General features: G+C 38.5%; 1 protein-coding gene across 1 annotated transcript in view; it reads left to right on the top strand.

The window, feature by feature from the left end:
* MEIS2 (Meis homeobox 2) overlaps nt 1–15191 on the top strand; it is a gene marked incomplete at its 5' end in the record, with an annotated part of 207097 nt that overhangs the window by 186955 nt on the left and 4951 nt on the right.

Raw genomic sequence — 15191 nt, 5'->3', positions numbered from 1 at the left:
GTTCAGCATTTGTTTTTTGGCATTCCTTCTCAATTTTGTGTGGACCTAAAATGTATTTATATTGGGGTTTAATTTCCACCCAAGGAGAGGTTACCCATGAAAATGGAACCATAATTTGGTCATGAGGTTTTTTTATCCCCCCTAGGGCTTATATAGCCAGTTAATATATGTTAATCCAACAAAGTGAATAAAAGGTTAAATAAGTGGGTCAGGCTCAGAACGCGTCCTGTACTGCTTACTTCTGCTTAAACGGAAGGAAAAGCCCATAATGGCGCTTGCCTGACTTTCACCCCCATCATTTTAAGAATTGCTTTGCCAATTCTTCACAGCAAATAGTAATTTTAAGTGGACCAAAACAGAGCTCAGGGTGTTTGCACTCCATGGTAATAATAGAGTAGCTGTGCTCCCTGGAGTCAATAAGCCCAACAATTGAGTCATTTTTGCCTCCTGTGAGTGAATCACTGCTGTTAGCCTGAATGACAGGATTGCTTATAGAACCAGAGCCCTTCACCGGGCTGACCTCATCTCGGGACAGCGAGGTTCAGAGGGCAGGCAGGTGGTGTTTAACACAGTTATAAGTAAAAGCTGATTTTGTACTTGTAAGCTCTGTAAACAAGAAAGTAGAATTGATTGGGAGCGTTTGATGTACGTTGATACATATTATCCAAAGCAGCACTTCCTCTTTTCCTGTCTCTTTCCTCTTCTCATTTCTCCTTCCTCTTAACATTGTCCCCACCTCCTCCCACCCTCTACATGCATGTGTCTCCAACACATGTAACAGACGTGTAACAGACATGTAACAGACATGTAACAGACATGCTAAAGTTAGATGGCCACACACAGCTCAGTCACAGTTCTGATTAATGAGACATCCAGAAGGTATTGAAAATATGTATGTATATATGTGATATTTATGTATATATATGTATATATACATACACACATACACACACACACACGTTATTCTTAAGATTATTCTTCGGTTTCAAACAGCTATTTTGAAGCAGACATTTTAGGCATAGTAGAATACCCAATTATCGTTTTTTTAAAAAATATATTTCATTGAGTAGGAAAAATATGAGAAAAGTAAGGAAAGGAAAAGGTAGAGAAAACATTTAAGCCTAATATAATTCCCTAATAATCAAATTACCTTTGAGATAGAAAAGTTCTTTTTTTTTTTATTTTTGAAACGGAGTCTTGCTCTGTTGCCCAGGCGGGAGTGCAGTGGCGCGATCTCAGCTCACTGCAAGCTCTGCCTCCCGGGTTCATGCCATTCTCCTGCCTCAGCCTCCCGAGTAGCTGGGATTACGTGCGCCGCCACCATGCCTGGCTAATTTTTTGTATTTTTAGTAGAGACAGAGTTTCACTATGTTGGCCAGGCTGGTCTCGAACTCCTGACCTCGTGATCCGCCCGCCTCAGCCTCCCAAAGTGCTGGGATTACAGGCGTGAGCCACCGTGCCCGGCAAGAGATAGAAAAGTTCTAAAGAACCTTTTCAGCCACAGCACATTTTAGGGGTCAAGGTGTCATATTTGGGGTAGTCATGGGGTACATATGAACAGGTTAGATGTAAACAAGAGCCCTACAAGTGGTTCTTCATCTCTGAATCTGACTTGGGGAAATCTAAAGATGGAAAGAAAGCCTATTTTTAAGTTGATAAAAGGCTTAAAAATATAATTTATGTTAAAAATTAGGATGCCATTTCATTTTCTCTTCAAATCCTCGGAACCCTAGTGGCCCTCAAAATCTGAACAACTAGAGTCAGGAATTAATTTGTACCATCACCTTCTCTTAGAGATCCATAATATATATCACTCTATTGAAGCCTGTGACACAACCTGCAGCAGAGAAAATGACTTCACTTTGATTACTTTCACATTTGTTTTCTCCATATTTATTTGACCTAGGCCCCTATTCTGGAGAAGTACCTGTTGATACTAGAGTTCCTCAGAGCACATTTGGGAGCAAAATATCCTTACAAAGATATCAGAAAAAATATTTTTAAAAAGCTTTTTGTTTTGGGGGTTGAGACAAGTTCTGGCTCTGTTGCCCAGACTGGAGTGGAGTGGCACCGTCTCAGCTCACTGCAGCCTCCACCTCCTGGTCTCAGGCGATCCTTCCACATCAGCCTCCTGAGTAGCTGGGACCACAGATACATGCCACCACACCTGACTAATTTTTTAAGGTTTTCGTAGAGACGGGGCTTCATCATGTTGCCCAGGCTGGCCTCAAACTGCTGGGCTCAAGCAATCCTCCTAGCCTTGGCCTCTCAAAGTGCCTCTATTTCTCTTTTGTCTCCTTTCCTTTCTGAGTCTCACAAATCTTCCTCCTTCACTTTCTATTCTCTACCCGTGTCTCCCAACACCCCCCACCCCCATCCCCACACACACACTCATAACACCTCATTGACCTCAGTTCTCATTCCTCTCCACTTGAGTCGACTGCCCCATCATCCCCAGTACAGTTATGTCCTGGACTGTGCATGTTGCCTGCCAGCCTAGAAAAGCCAGAGGCCCAATTTCTTCCACATCACATCTGCACCCACGATTTACCTGGCCTCTCTAATGCCCAGATAGATTCGCACCTTTAACTAATACCTCTAGTCTGTATCTTGAGTTATTTGTGAGTACGAAAACAATTAGACCAGTGCCAGAAAGCCTGAGTTATTTCCCACCTTAGTTCTGTCCCGCTCCAGGGCAAATCATTTCATCAAGGATTCAGCTATGCCTCTTATAAAATGAGAATAAGAATATCCTTAAACTCAGGGCTCTTTTATTCTCAATTCTAAGTTATATCTGAGATGAAGGAACCCTATTTTCATTCACTCATTTAGTTATTCACTCACAAACATTTTATTGAGGGTGTACTATATTCCTGATGCAGTGTCAATAATAAAACTTAAGATGTGGCCCCTGCTCTCTAAGGCTATCTAGTAGGAAAGTCAGACAAGTAAATCGCAATTGTGAATAAGTACTGTGCTGGGCATATTAGCTCGGTGCCACTGAGGAAGTGCTTCTTAATCAGACTTTGGAACCAGGGAAGTTGCCTCAAAGAGATTTCTGTGATAAGCACTTTGAAGGGTGTGTTAGCCAGATGGCCATAGCAGAAAGCCCAGCCCAGGCCAAAGGAATAGTGTGGTCCTGGTTAGTTAGCACATTAACTTTAAAAGTATTAATTGCTTTTTGTTTATTTATACATTACCTGACTCTAAAGAATCTGTGGCAGTTAAACCAAATACTAAATTAAGGTTTTGTTGTTGTTGTTGTTTTGTTTTTATTATTATTATTATTATTATTATTATTATAATTTTGAGATGGAGTTTCACTCTTGTTGCCCAGGCTGGAGTGCAATGGCGCGATCTCGGCTCACCACAACCTCTGCCTCCCAGGTTCAAGCGATTCTCCTGCCTCAGCCTCCCGAGTAGCTGGGATTGCAGGCATCCACCACCATGCCCGGCTAATATTTTTTTGTATTTTTAGTAGAGACGGGGTTTCTCCACGTTGGTCAGGCTGGTGATCCACCCGCCTCAGTCTCCCAAAGTGCTGGGATTACAGGTGTGAGCCTCCGTGCCCAGCCAAGTTATTTTTTGATAGATAGTGTTGTTACTTTATCTGTATTGTGAAAGTGGAAATAGAAAATAGAAATGCCATCATTTCTATTTCTAAAAATTAAGTTAAACCACTTTAGGAAATTCTGATAGATGTGAAATCTGAATATGCTGTAAAAATTCTTTCAAATTGTGGTACAATGTGTTTGCTTTTTGTCTATTGTAGATTACAGCTTTGTGGGTAATGTCAGAATCAAAGGTTGATGTCTCTATTTCTCACAAATCGGGGGGAAAATCCACTAACTAACCCTCTAAAGCTAAAATATTTAAGGACTAAAGCAGATGTGGCATAACTGCTGGTTTGCTAGGTCTCTTGTGGTTTATAAAGATATATTTTATGTCTTTTATGATTACGGGATGATGCTAAAAATTTTGTGGGTAATAATACCGTCACATTGGAAAGACTGCATATAACATCTCTGGAGAAGATGCAGAATGTTACCCGGCTGTCAAATCAAAGTAAAAGATGTTTAATTTGTCATTAAGAAAAGGCAGTCAGGAAATTTTATTTGGAATTTGATGTGTGAACATCATAAATGTGAGGATATTAAGTCATGTATTCGTGAATAGATTTTTTTTTGCTTTCTGACATAATATGTTTTCATAATAATTTTTAAAGCTATTGTTAGATGTGTAGTTGTTAGAACTATAATTTATTTAAAGTGAGTTTTAAAATTGTTTAGATCTTTGATTTTTTTTTTCCCCATTGGCACCTTTACTAGATGCCAGTATAAACTGGTTAAATAGCATTTGGTTTAAACAGAAAGAATATACATATGCATATTTATGATATTTTGTTTGTTGGATCTTTTTCTTAATATTACTTGACTTTCTGTGTTTTAATCTCATTTTTTCATATTTTGGGTTGAAGCCACTCTAAAGTTTAACACCTAGGAGATTTCTCACTTATGGTTCCCTTTAAAAGTGCTAAAATCTCAGCCTCTCAAACAAGAGACCAAGCTACAATTTAAAGAAAGCGGTGGTATTGATAAAGGGCCCTAAGAATGTTGCCACCTTCCGAATGTGTCCTCTGCCACATCCTTTCTTTTAAAGCAGCAGGAGAATTGAGAGGAGGATAAGAGCCTGGTCCATCCAAACACTTCTGGCATGCCAATCTGGTCTTCTGAAGTATCCCCTGCTGCTTTAGAAAAAAGAGATCCCCAGACAAATGAAAGGGCCACGGGGACATTCACATGCACAGCACCTTCCCTCCAAGTGGCTTTAGATTGCCGGTGTGTTGGGGTGGTTTGGCCTGAGTTGAAGAATAGAGACTTGAGAACCATTTGTTTCCACACCATTTTGGGTGAAGTGCTATATTTTTCACCTTAAAAGCCCATTTAAAAAGAAAAATATGGTTTGAAAGGAGGACACAATTTGGAAGCCATCACACTTAATGGAGCCCCTTTTAAATGTAACACTTTGTCCTATCAATTCTCTTCTAAATTAGTTGTCACTACCTAGAGAAAACCCACCCTTGATTGTTTTATGCTATTGCTTAAAAATACATAGTCTTTTATATAGATTTTCCTATTCCAGTTTTAAAAACTCTCTGATAAGTTCCATTACTAAACTTACTTTCGTTGAGTGAGGAGTGGAACGTAATTTGTGTAGCAACACCCAGTGTAACATGTATGTAATTATCATCGGCCTCTAAATCTAGTTGCACAAATTAACTCAAAATGTAAAGAAAAAGCGAATTGGTCCTATTAGAAACAAGGCCTTGACCACAGAGGTTTTTACTAACAATCGACTTGGCCAATCATGGTCGGATAAAGAACTTCCCAAAATTTACAGGATAATTTGGAAGAGGAAGGAAGTAATTTTTTTGGAGGTAGCCAGCAGGCAGTTTATCCTATTACCTACTCCTGCAGCTCTGGAATATTCATATAGCTTGGAAAATAGAAAGAAATTAGACGTTTTGAAGTTAAGTCACTACCTTTTGCTCTTCTTTTGTCCTTGTTTTTTTTTTTTTTTTCTTGAGTGGCTGACATACTTTCTCAGCCTGAAAGTCTTATTGTCAAACCAAAGGTAACATTTGAAAAATTGAATTTGCCTCTTCCCACCACAACAAATAGGAATTTCTCATCTATTTCCAATTTTCATCAACTGTACCCCATAACATACTAAACATAAATTCTCAGACTTATCCTCTTAATATCTTTTGTATTTGTATCTCTCCTTTTTCATCTAAGTATAATTTATCAGCAGCTCTCCCAACCAAATACCCTACTTCTTTTTCATTTCTACCACCTTAATCAGAGCTCGTTTTGTTTCCCTCTTCTGCCTGGATTGGACAAGAACTTTCCATCTTCTCAGCTTCTAGATTCTCATCAGTTCAGTTCATCCTATACATAGCTCTTGGACAGATCTTCCTCAAACACCATATTTTATCATTCTACCATTTAGGAATTTCAAGAATTCAATTTATCACTCAAGAACCTCTACCAGCTTGCGTGTTAATCATAGCCATGTATTCCAGATCGAAGCTGGGAGCCAGTCAGAGTTCAATTCCTTTATCCTCCCTTGCACAAAATCGGCCCTGGTCTGGACTGGTGCTTTACGGCATGCCATTTCCTTGTTTTCTCTTCTTCCAATATTCCACGTTCTTTTAATCTGGTTCAGCTTTCTTCCTCCAAGAATTTGAGATTAATCTTTAACTTCTTTAATTGACCTCATGACACTTATTTACTGACTATGGGCTATTTTGACTTGTAATTATTTGTGTGTTCTCCAATTGTGATTTTCAGTTTGTTTCTGTGGGTGTGAAAAATAAAAATCTTTAAAGGCATAACTTGAATTTTCATATATACGGAGAAAGAAACTCATATAACTATATATGTATGTATTATTTCTAATTTTATATATAACTTTGTCTTATATTCTGTCATTAAATTTGTTTTATGTGAAGTATAGAATATGGAAGATTTACCAATGTGTGACACATAGGTAAATGTGTGACACATTTACCTTGTGACACATAAGGTCCATAGATTACTATGGACCTTAAAAATTATTTGGTCTAATTTTTTTTAGGATTAAAACAGGATGAAAATAAGCCTTACGTTATATCTGCTCCTTTATACCTAGCTTTACCTTCCGCCCTCTTCCCATATGCCAAACCCAGTCTCTCATTGGGAAACACACACACACGCCCCTAGAGAAAGCATCTATGAATACAATTCTGTGAACATGGAGGAGGTAGGTGATTAGTAACTTTTGACTGGCCAAAGGGTGATGTAGGTTAAAGCAAGAAATGAGGGTGAGAATAATCTCTGTTCCCCTAGATAGAGGGGAAGAGAACAAACACTAGAACATGGCATGATTGAGTATAATAGAAGTGAGAATGTTTAGCAACCATTCTTTTCTCCTTTGTTTCTGGCATTTCCACCCCTCCCCACCCCCCGACAAAATTCCTGTCTTTGATCTATGCAGTAATATGTCTAAATATCCTAGAATTGGTAACTCTCTCTATATGTATGTGTGTATATGTGTCTGTGTGTGTCCTTATCACCCCTACTTCAGCAGCAGCACAGAAAACTGAGCCAGGTGTTAATGAATTCATCTCTGGCAAAGTTTATTGCTGTGTGTATGTGTGTTTCCATACATGTACCTGTGCACACACACACACAATACACATACATATACATACATACATGTGGCTGATGACTTCTCACAGTATATCTCAAAGCATTATTGCATGTCCCACTTGGTTGATAGGGCATCTCTAGCCTGACAGATTTATCTGTTGAGAACAGGATTATGCATTTGAAACCAGTTTAATTCTTAGCAAGACAATGCACATGTCTTATGTAGATTTTGTTGTTGATTTTTTCTCCCTTATAAGTTACTCGGGGAAAGTCATGTCAATATAAATCAGTGGTAATGAAATCAACATTATAGCATCTTTGATAATGCATTTGCTAAAGCCTTTCTGGACGTTTACCCAGCTCTCAATGATTGATATTACAGGCAGTGGATAAACATTTTTGATGGATCTGTTTGCTCACAGATAAAAAAAAAAAAAAGAAAATGTAATCCTTTTATCGCTTTGATTTAAAGAGTGTAATGCCATTGGAAAGGAAGCAGTTCAAATGTGGTCATCATAGGTTGGTGGCACCAAAAATAGAAACTCACTTAGGGTAAAATTTGCTGTCAGAAAAAATGGAGCATTCTTTCTGAACTCAGGAGCGTGTGGTTCATGCGAGCTTCCTTGTAGATGGTTGCTACAATAAGGCTTCTTTCATACAGGTGTGTTTATGCCCCAGGCTTGCTGGCCACAGTCCATTCCATTTACAGAAGCTGAATTAAACAATAACTACCGCATTGCAAAAAATGGTGGGGGTGGGAGGAAGGGGAGGGGGAAAGGTGAGCGTCAAAGGAGATGCCTGAGAGCTTTGTTAGGGCCAAGAAAAACCCTGTTGCAGTTGTCAGAGCTTGTTGATGTTGCTGGGAACGGCACTTTTTTTTTCTCCTGGATTTTGTGGTTCTGCCTTAGGAAAGAAAGTAAAATAGAACGGAAGAACAAAGTCCTACTCTATAAATCAGCAGCTGCTCCTTGCCAGATCAAAGGAGTGACATTTTTGCTCCTGGACTACTTGTCCACTTGAGGGCTTGACAGGCAGCTAACAGCTGGCCTGCTAGACTGTATAGGAGAATCAGCCTACATCTTCTTCTGAGCAGATGACAAGCTAATCAGAGACATATCCATAGCACAGGGCATGTGAGTGCACCTTGATCTCTTCAAACATATCTAATACATAATTGCTAAACAGCTTGGTGCATTTTTGGCCAGTTAATGCTTAGGTGGTTTCCATTAAGAAGTAGGATAGAGAATTAGTACTTCAATCAAAGGTGATCATGAAAGCTAAAAAGATACTAGATTTGTTGGGATCTTTTCCTCTTAGAGTAAAATGGCTAGGAACATAATGGGAGTTGGCTAAGAATGTGTGCAACTGATTGTGAAGTGACTGGTTGATTTGCAAAGCCAGGTCAGGCCACAGTGTTCAGATACAGAATAGGTAATTAGAAATCAGTAGTTTTGAAAATGATTGTGCCTGCTTTTTATGTTGATAGAGTTAAATAAAGTTGTAGGTGTACCTTCTGTGTCTGCAAAAAGTTGTTTTCAGAAGCACTATAAGGTGTGTAGGTATCCAGATCTGGAATTTTAATGTCAGTAGTAAAAGTTTCAAAGTAATTCAGTTTCTAGTTGACTTCCATCTGCAATAAATCATGTACAGGATGAGGTAATATACTACAACTTATGTCTATTGACTTAGGATTTTATCTTTAAGAGGATAGATCCTAGATGTGAATAGCTAAGGAAGTTTGAGTGTTTTCTCCTCTCTTGCTTTCAAATAGCTTCGAAAGATCACTTTTATAGTGAATGATAAATAGCTACATATGAATAATCTGATGGCATTCTGTAAGAGTAACGGTGCTTCAAAATCATAACCTGCTGGGATGTTTTGTTACATGCCATCAAGTGTGATTATATTCATGGAATAGTGTTTACTGTTGCTCAATATTGTAAAGGAAATAGAAGATAATTCCCTATCTGAGGGGAAATTTCTCAAATATTTTAATTAAAAGGTCCCTACGGTTAGCCATATAAACCTTAGTCAAATAAGATGACAAATTTTCTTGATCTCCTTTAAAAATTCTTTTATATATAAAAATAATTATATTTTTTAAAAACTCCAACAGTACAGAATTATTTGGAAAAAAAGATAGAAATCTACCATTCTCCTATCCATGCCTGAGAGATAGCCTCTGTTAACAGTCTTCACAAAAACATTTTACTGGCCCAGCTTTTCCTTTAAGAGGTACAGATGGAGTACAATAAATTAAATTATTATAAAGTGTTTATTGCCCAAGGCAAGTAAGTAAAAGGCTGTTTAGATCTAAGATACCTAAAGAAAAGAGTATGTGCATTTTTTTGCAGCTGAGATTCACACTTAAAACTTGATCTTTGCAAGTTTCTGTTCTTAAGCAGAGCACTAGAATTTGATATGTGATCTAGAGCAAGGCTTCTCATACTTAAATGTACATAGATCCCTTGGAGATCTTTTAAAATGCAGAATCAGATTCAGTAGCACAGGAATGGGGACGGTAATGTATTTCTGCGTCTCTAACAAGCTCAAGGTGATGTTGCTACTGGTCCATGGCACACATGTAAAGTAGCAAGGATCTAGAGAACCATACAGAGAGTGTGATTCCAAAAGAGCTCACTCTCCTATCCACCTCCCATCCCTGCAGGCAGATGCCTGCCCCAGTGTCTAAAATCTCCACCATAGCATTGTACATTTGGATTAAACTCCGATTTTTAGAAAGATCCGGCGATATGAACACACGCTACTTGTAGGAGTACAACACATTATTACCTTGTGGCCAATCCAGCATAGATTTGTTTAACAGCCACCCACTTATTCCTAATTACTATGTATGAGAGAACAGAGCTATTTAGGAGCATTGGATAGGTGCATTTTGACTGTAAGCTAACATTTAATGAGCTTGCTATGTGCCAGGCATTGTGCTAAGGATCTTGCATACAAAATCTCCCTCAGTCCTCAAAACCACCCAGGCCCAGTTATTTCCTCAGTTTACAGATAGGAAATGGAGTGAAGCTTGGGAAGGTGAAGAAGAACTGTCCAAATTCACACAGCAAATAAAGGGCAGAGGACATGAGCCCATGCTCTTCACCATATTGCTCTATGCATAAGTCTGGAATATCCAACAATAATGGAGAAGGGCATGCTCAAAGTAGAGTGTTTTAGTAAAGAACCTACAGGAGCCCTTGTAACTTTAGGGAAGAATTAGATGAAAGTAAGAATATTGAAAGAAGACAGTAGAAGGCCGTCAAGGATGAGCATCACCTACTCGATAATTTTGTCCAGGGCCTTTTATGTCAGCATGAACACTCCATTACTCAAGCCATGTTCATAAAGGTACAAAATGTTTGTGATTCCAGATTAACATCATGTTTTTATATTATAAATTTATTAGTATTTAGTTCATGTGTTTTTAAAGGTGTAGGCAAATCTAGTATTCTGTCAAATTATAAATCAGGCTATTGCTTAGGGAAATTAATTATGATCCATGAATCTGTCCCTAAGTAACATATGAATCTCATTCATTTACCTTACTTTGCTCACAGTTGTCTGTGAGAAAGGAGCCATTGTCTGGTCACCAGTGGAAAACTTATGTTTGCGACATGACTCCATCATTTGCCTGCCCAAGTTCATCTTCAAAGGCATTAAACTTGCCTTATTCACTGATTTAACCATTTTAATGTATCTTACTGAGAAAATCCTACTCTTAGCCGTAACCATAGCACAGAGAAATACTTGCTTTTTTTGTAAAGTAAGAAAACATGGAGAAATTTGATAAGTGACTTGCCAAGGCGGAAGTTTCATCATTTGAAACACCAGCCAGGAGCAAGCACTGCGAATAAGCACTGTGGCTGATGGGTCCCAGGGCTGGGGACAGTAGGGAAGCAGGGCCTTTTCATGTTTTAACAGGTCCCCAGTCACTGAGCTACCTACAACGCCTTTCCCCAATTGATCTGATCCCACTTCAACAGTTCAGTCCCCTTCCTTGCCCAAAGCAATCCATGCAGAATCTTCAATTCCAGCTATTCTTGATTCCTCCTCAGAGTGTTCAGGGATGGCAGCTTTCCAGGTAACTCCATGGAGGCCTGCACTTTCTAACAAAAGGAATGCTTCCAAAAGGAGTTGGTTACCAGGTGTGGCATGAAGTTAGTGAACCAGAAAGAAGGGATTTATCAGCCATTTAAAAAGATTGGGGGGGGGAGGTGTGGGTGGAGAAAGAAAGGAATAAAGAAAAGAAACCAACAACACACAGGAATGACACCTAAATCTACTTCTATCAATCTGAACCATACTTTGGAGTAAAAAGTCTTTAAAAGAAAAATCATGATGGTCAGAGTTCAGTTGTAGAAAAGCATGCGAAGCTACAAAGTTTAGACTTTCTGAGGACAGGAGAGGTCTCCGGGAAACAGCTCTTCAGCAAGGCAGTAAGATGAGATTACAGTGATATTTGCTACCTTGGGTTTATTTGTTTTAATGTATTCTTTTTTCATCTCTGAGTTGAGTCAGAAAGGCCTCGTGATTCTTGGAACATCATTGAATTTATTTCTATAATTAAGTTATTTTTAAACTAAAAGTCTTAGTATATAATTTTTAAGGATCACACATACTCATGCATTTTCTACTTAAGTAAAATTTAGAGAAAAAGTAGATAGTCTTAGCAGATACTCTCCCAGGCTTTTGTATGAGCCTGGATACTAACTTTGTGTTCAATACAAATCAATGGAACTAGGGCTCTTTAGGGTATTCATTCCCTAAGGACTCACTAATGAAATTATCTGTAGCCCTTTAAAAAAAGTCACAATGAGGCTAATGAAAATTTTTTTCCTAAGTGAAATCTAGATAAAGCTAGACACTAAGCTTACTGGCACATTTTATGGACAAGTTGTAAAAAACTCAGAATGTTTTTTAAGAACTGTTTAATATTGAAGAAGACTTTGTAACTTAAATTGTTTAAACCAATAGAGAAGTAGCTTATATGCCTGCAACTTCAAAATCATTCTGGTATGACATTAAAACTTAGAGAATTTTTTAATATCAGATACAGATGAAAAACCTAACAGTCTTTGGATTGGAAATAACTTGTGGGGGTTTTCATTAAAGTTGGGTGCAGCTTGCTGCATTTTGGTTAGTTGGATGTCTTCAGCAATTTTTCAAATGTTTTGGGTTTGGCAAAGTCCAAAATGTTTTTTGCCAAGACCCTCTTTTCCCCTTATTTTTTAAACCCGTGTGAAATTCAAGGATAACTTAATCCATATGTGTCTGATTCATTTACACTTAACTCATCAAAATGTTATTTTATAAGACCCATTTAATATCCATGGAACCTTTTGAGTCTTTTTAAGACAAGTCTTTTGTCTTTGAACCAGCAAGTTACATTTTTCCATATGAATGGAGCCTGAACCTTGAAAGACTGAAGATGAGTTGATTTTCAACTTAGATTCTTCAAATTTTATGTAAAATCAAAGCTTGATATTCTATTTACTACTTGAGCACTGAAAAAGGTCATTTTAAAAAATATAGATTAGAAGATGTGGAAAAAAATTTATTTCATGTAATTTTGAGAAAAGACCATATATGGAAATTTCATCTTAGAAATACTAAATAAATAAAAATTATTTTTAGTTTGATTTGTTTTAGCCTATAATTTAAATGGCTCCATGTTATGTATGTCAGTGTATTTTCTAAGAGTGGCCTCTGGGTCATCAGTACTGGTGGGAGGTGGTAATTTCGTTTTTTAATATCAGGGTTTTCTTACAGTCAACTCATTAATTCTTAATTTTCATAGTAACATCTATGATGTCAATAAAATATCCCAAGATCAGGGGAATTGACAATTGGCAGGAGTTGCATGTTAAGAGATTTCTGAAAATTTGGGGCCCATATGTTTTTAAAATTCTGTGTGATTTGAAAGAATGTGGTAGAATTATAAATCTGGCAAGAAATAGCACTGTGGATCAAAAACATTGTTTGAGAACAAAAATCCAGAGAGGCTAAATGGTGCCCAAGTGAAAAAAGCAAAATCTCTGTGACCCTTTGTAAAAGGACCTAGTGGAAACCTTCAGAGGCTTCTATTCATATTTGCTTAGGAGAAGTGGGCAAAGAAAGGCCATTGCCATAACTGCTAGTGAACATCCAGTCCATGCCATGGTAACTAGTTGAAAATGTTATACTGGAGTGGCATTTCCAAGTTCAGTGCTTCTATAAAGACCTGCTAGCACACAGAATGCTTTTTTAATGTTCTGCATTGTTGTGTATCCCCCATTGAACAACCTTTTGAGCGGACCCCGTTTTTACTAATGTAAACATTCTGACGAGTATCCAAAGAAATGACCTTTGAGTGAACCTCTAACCTTCCCCGTAATTATTTGTTTGAAGACAGTGTGGAGTTCTCCTGCTGAGAACTAAGAACCATGATGCCTTGCAGCTCTGTGAGTAAGGGAGTGTTTGGGGGAACTGGAGAGAAAGACATAAATAAGGGAACAACCTCCAGATGTAAAGAATAAAAGAGTGAAATTAAAAAGGGAAAAAATAGCAATTCGTTTTACCTAAAGAGTTGGCCTATACCGAAAAAAAAAAAAAATGCAAAACACAAAAACCAGGATTAGTAGCACATAAAAGGAGGTAAAACCCCTGCCAAGTGTGTCCTCCATTAGAAACTTCAAGGAGAAGAGCCTTCTCTGACCCTCCTGAGCATCTCCGCTGGTTTCAAGGTGAGCTGATAAAAACAGTTCCTGGGGTGAAAATATCAGGTCAGTCCTCCTTGGTTGCTGTAAAAGTGGTGGGGAAAGAGTAGATAATTAAGTTCTTTTTCTGATTGGAGGGATGCTTCTGGAAGTCTTCGTGATCTGATCAGATATTCCTCAGCAACATTTCAGGTGACAGGTGGGAAGAAAGATGCAGTTTCAACTCTCCTTTTGTTTTCACCTCTACATAGCTGGTCACTTTCTTTTTTGACAACTGAGCTACACTTTCTTAAGTAATAAAGAAGTCCATTGTTTTGCAAACAAACACAATATGCAAAAGACTCCTTTGGTTTTCTCCCGGCTAGTATTCCTCAGCTTAATTGTATTCCCACCAGAGTGCTCACAGGAGGCCTGACCGAGTGTGGCCTGACTGTCCTCCTCCAAAGGGACTTCAGCTTCCTCGGAACGCAGAGCTGCCAGCACACACTGAATTTTTCTGGCTAATTTCAAAGAGTGAGTTTTCAGTTCCTGCCTGTGGCCCCAGGTGGGCTCGTTAATCATGAAGTCCCCCTGTGCTTAAGATCTGAAACTGGAAATATTGACAGATGTTATCAATGGGTATATTTTTAAGGAAAAGCTAACTGGATGCTCGCTGCTCCTCCGAAATGCGTGGTCAGTGAATCCTGTGCATGAGCTCAAATGTGTGGGGAATACACGTCGTTAAGTGCACAGGGACAAGGGTAACTGACAAATGGTAGAAAATTGTTTTGTTTTTATTAAATTTGGAGAAATAAAGGAGATTTCTTATCATCTTACTCTGTTTGTACATGAATATTTGATGGGCATTATTAAACATTAAAGTAACATGAAGTAGGCACTTATTTTTGGATTTCCAACAAAATTAGATCCAGGCTTCTTAGATGAAATAACTGCTTCTCCTTTGCATTCCTGCGATTCAGCCACCACCTGATTTGCAAACGTTTCTTGGGCTCTAATATCAACCATGTGTACCTGAGGCTCTGTCTTTCTAGTGGGTTGAAAGGTGGCTGGGTTTATGGTTGGCAGTTACCTTATCCTCTGCCCTGGGTGTCCCAGCTTAGGCTGGAAAGGCTGCCCCCAGCTGGCACTGACCTCTGAATGACCCCTAACTTTACAGGCTTAAACTGCAGGAGTTGCCGAAGAGCAGAAGTCTTTCTGGCCAGCACTTATTACTGCTGTGTTGGTGATAAAACTTCAGACAGCCTAATTGATGGCTTTGCTGACCTAACAATACCTTGTGAAAGCCGAGTGCTAG

The sequence above is a fragment of the Pongo abelii genome, chromosome 16 (genome assembly GCF_028885655.2).
Source record: "Pongo abelii isolate AG06213 chromosome 16, NHGRI_mPonAbe1-v2.0_pri, whole genome shotgun sequence".
NCBI classification, from domain to species: domain Eukaryota; kingdom Metazoa; phylum Chordata; class Mammalia; order Primates; family Hominidae; genus Pongo; species Pongo abelii.
Note: the sequence above shows the minus strand (reverse complement) of the source record. Positions and strands in the feature narration are given on the sequence as shown.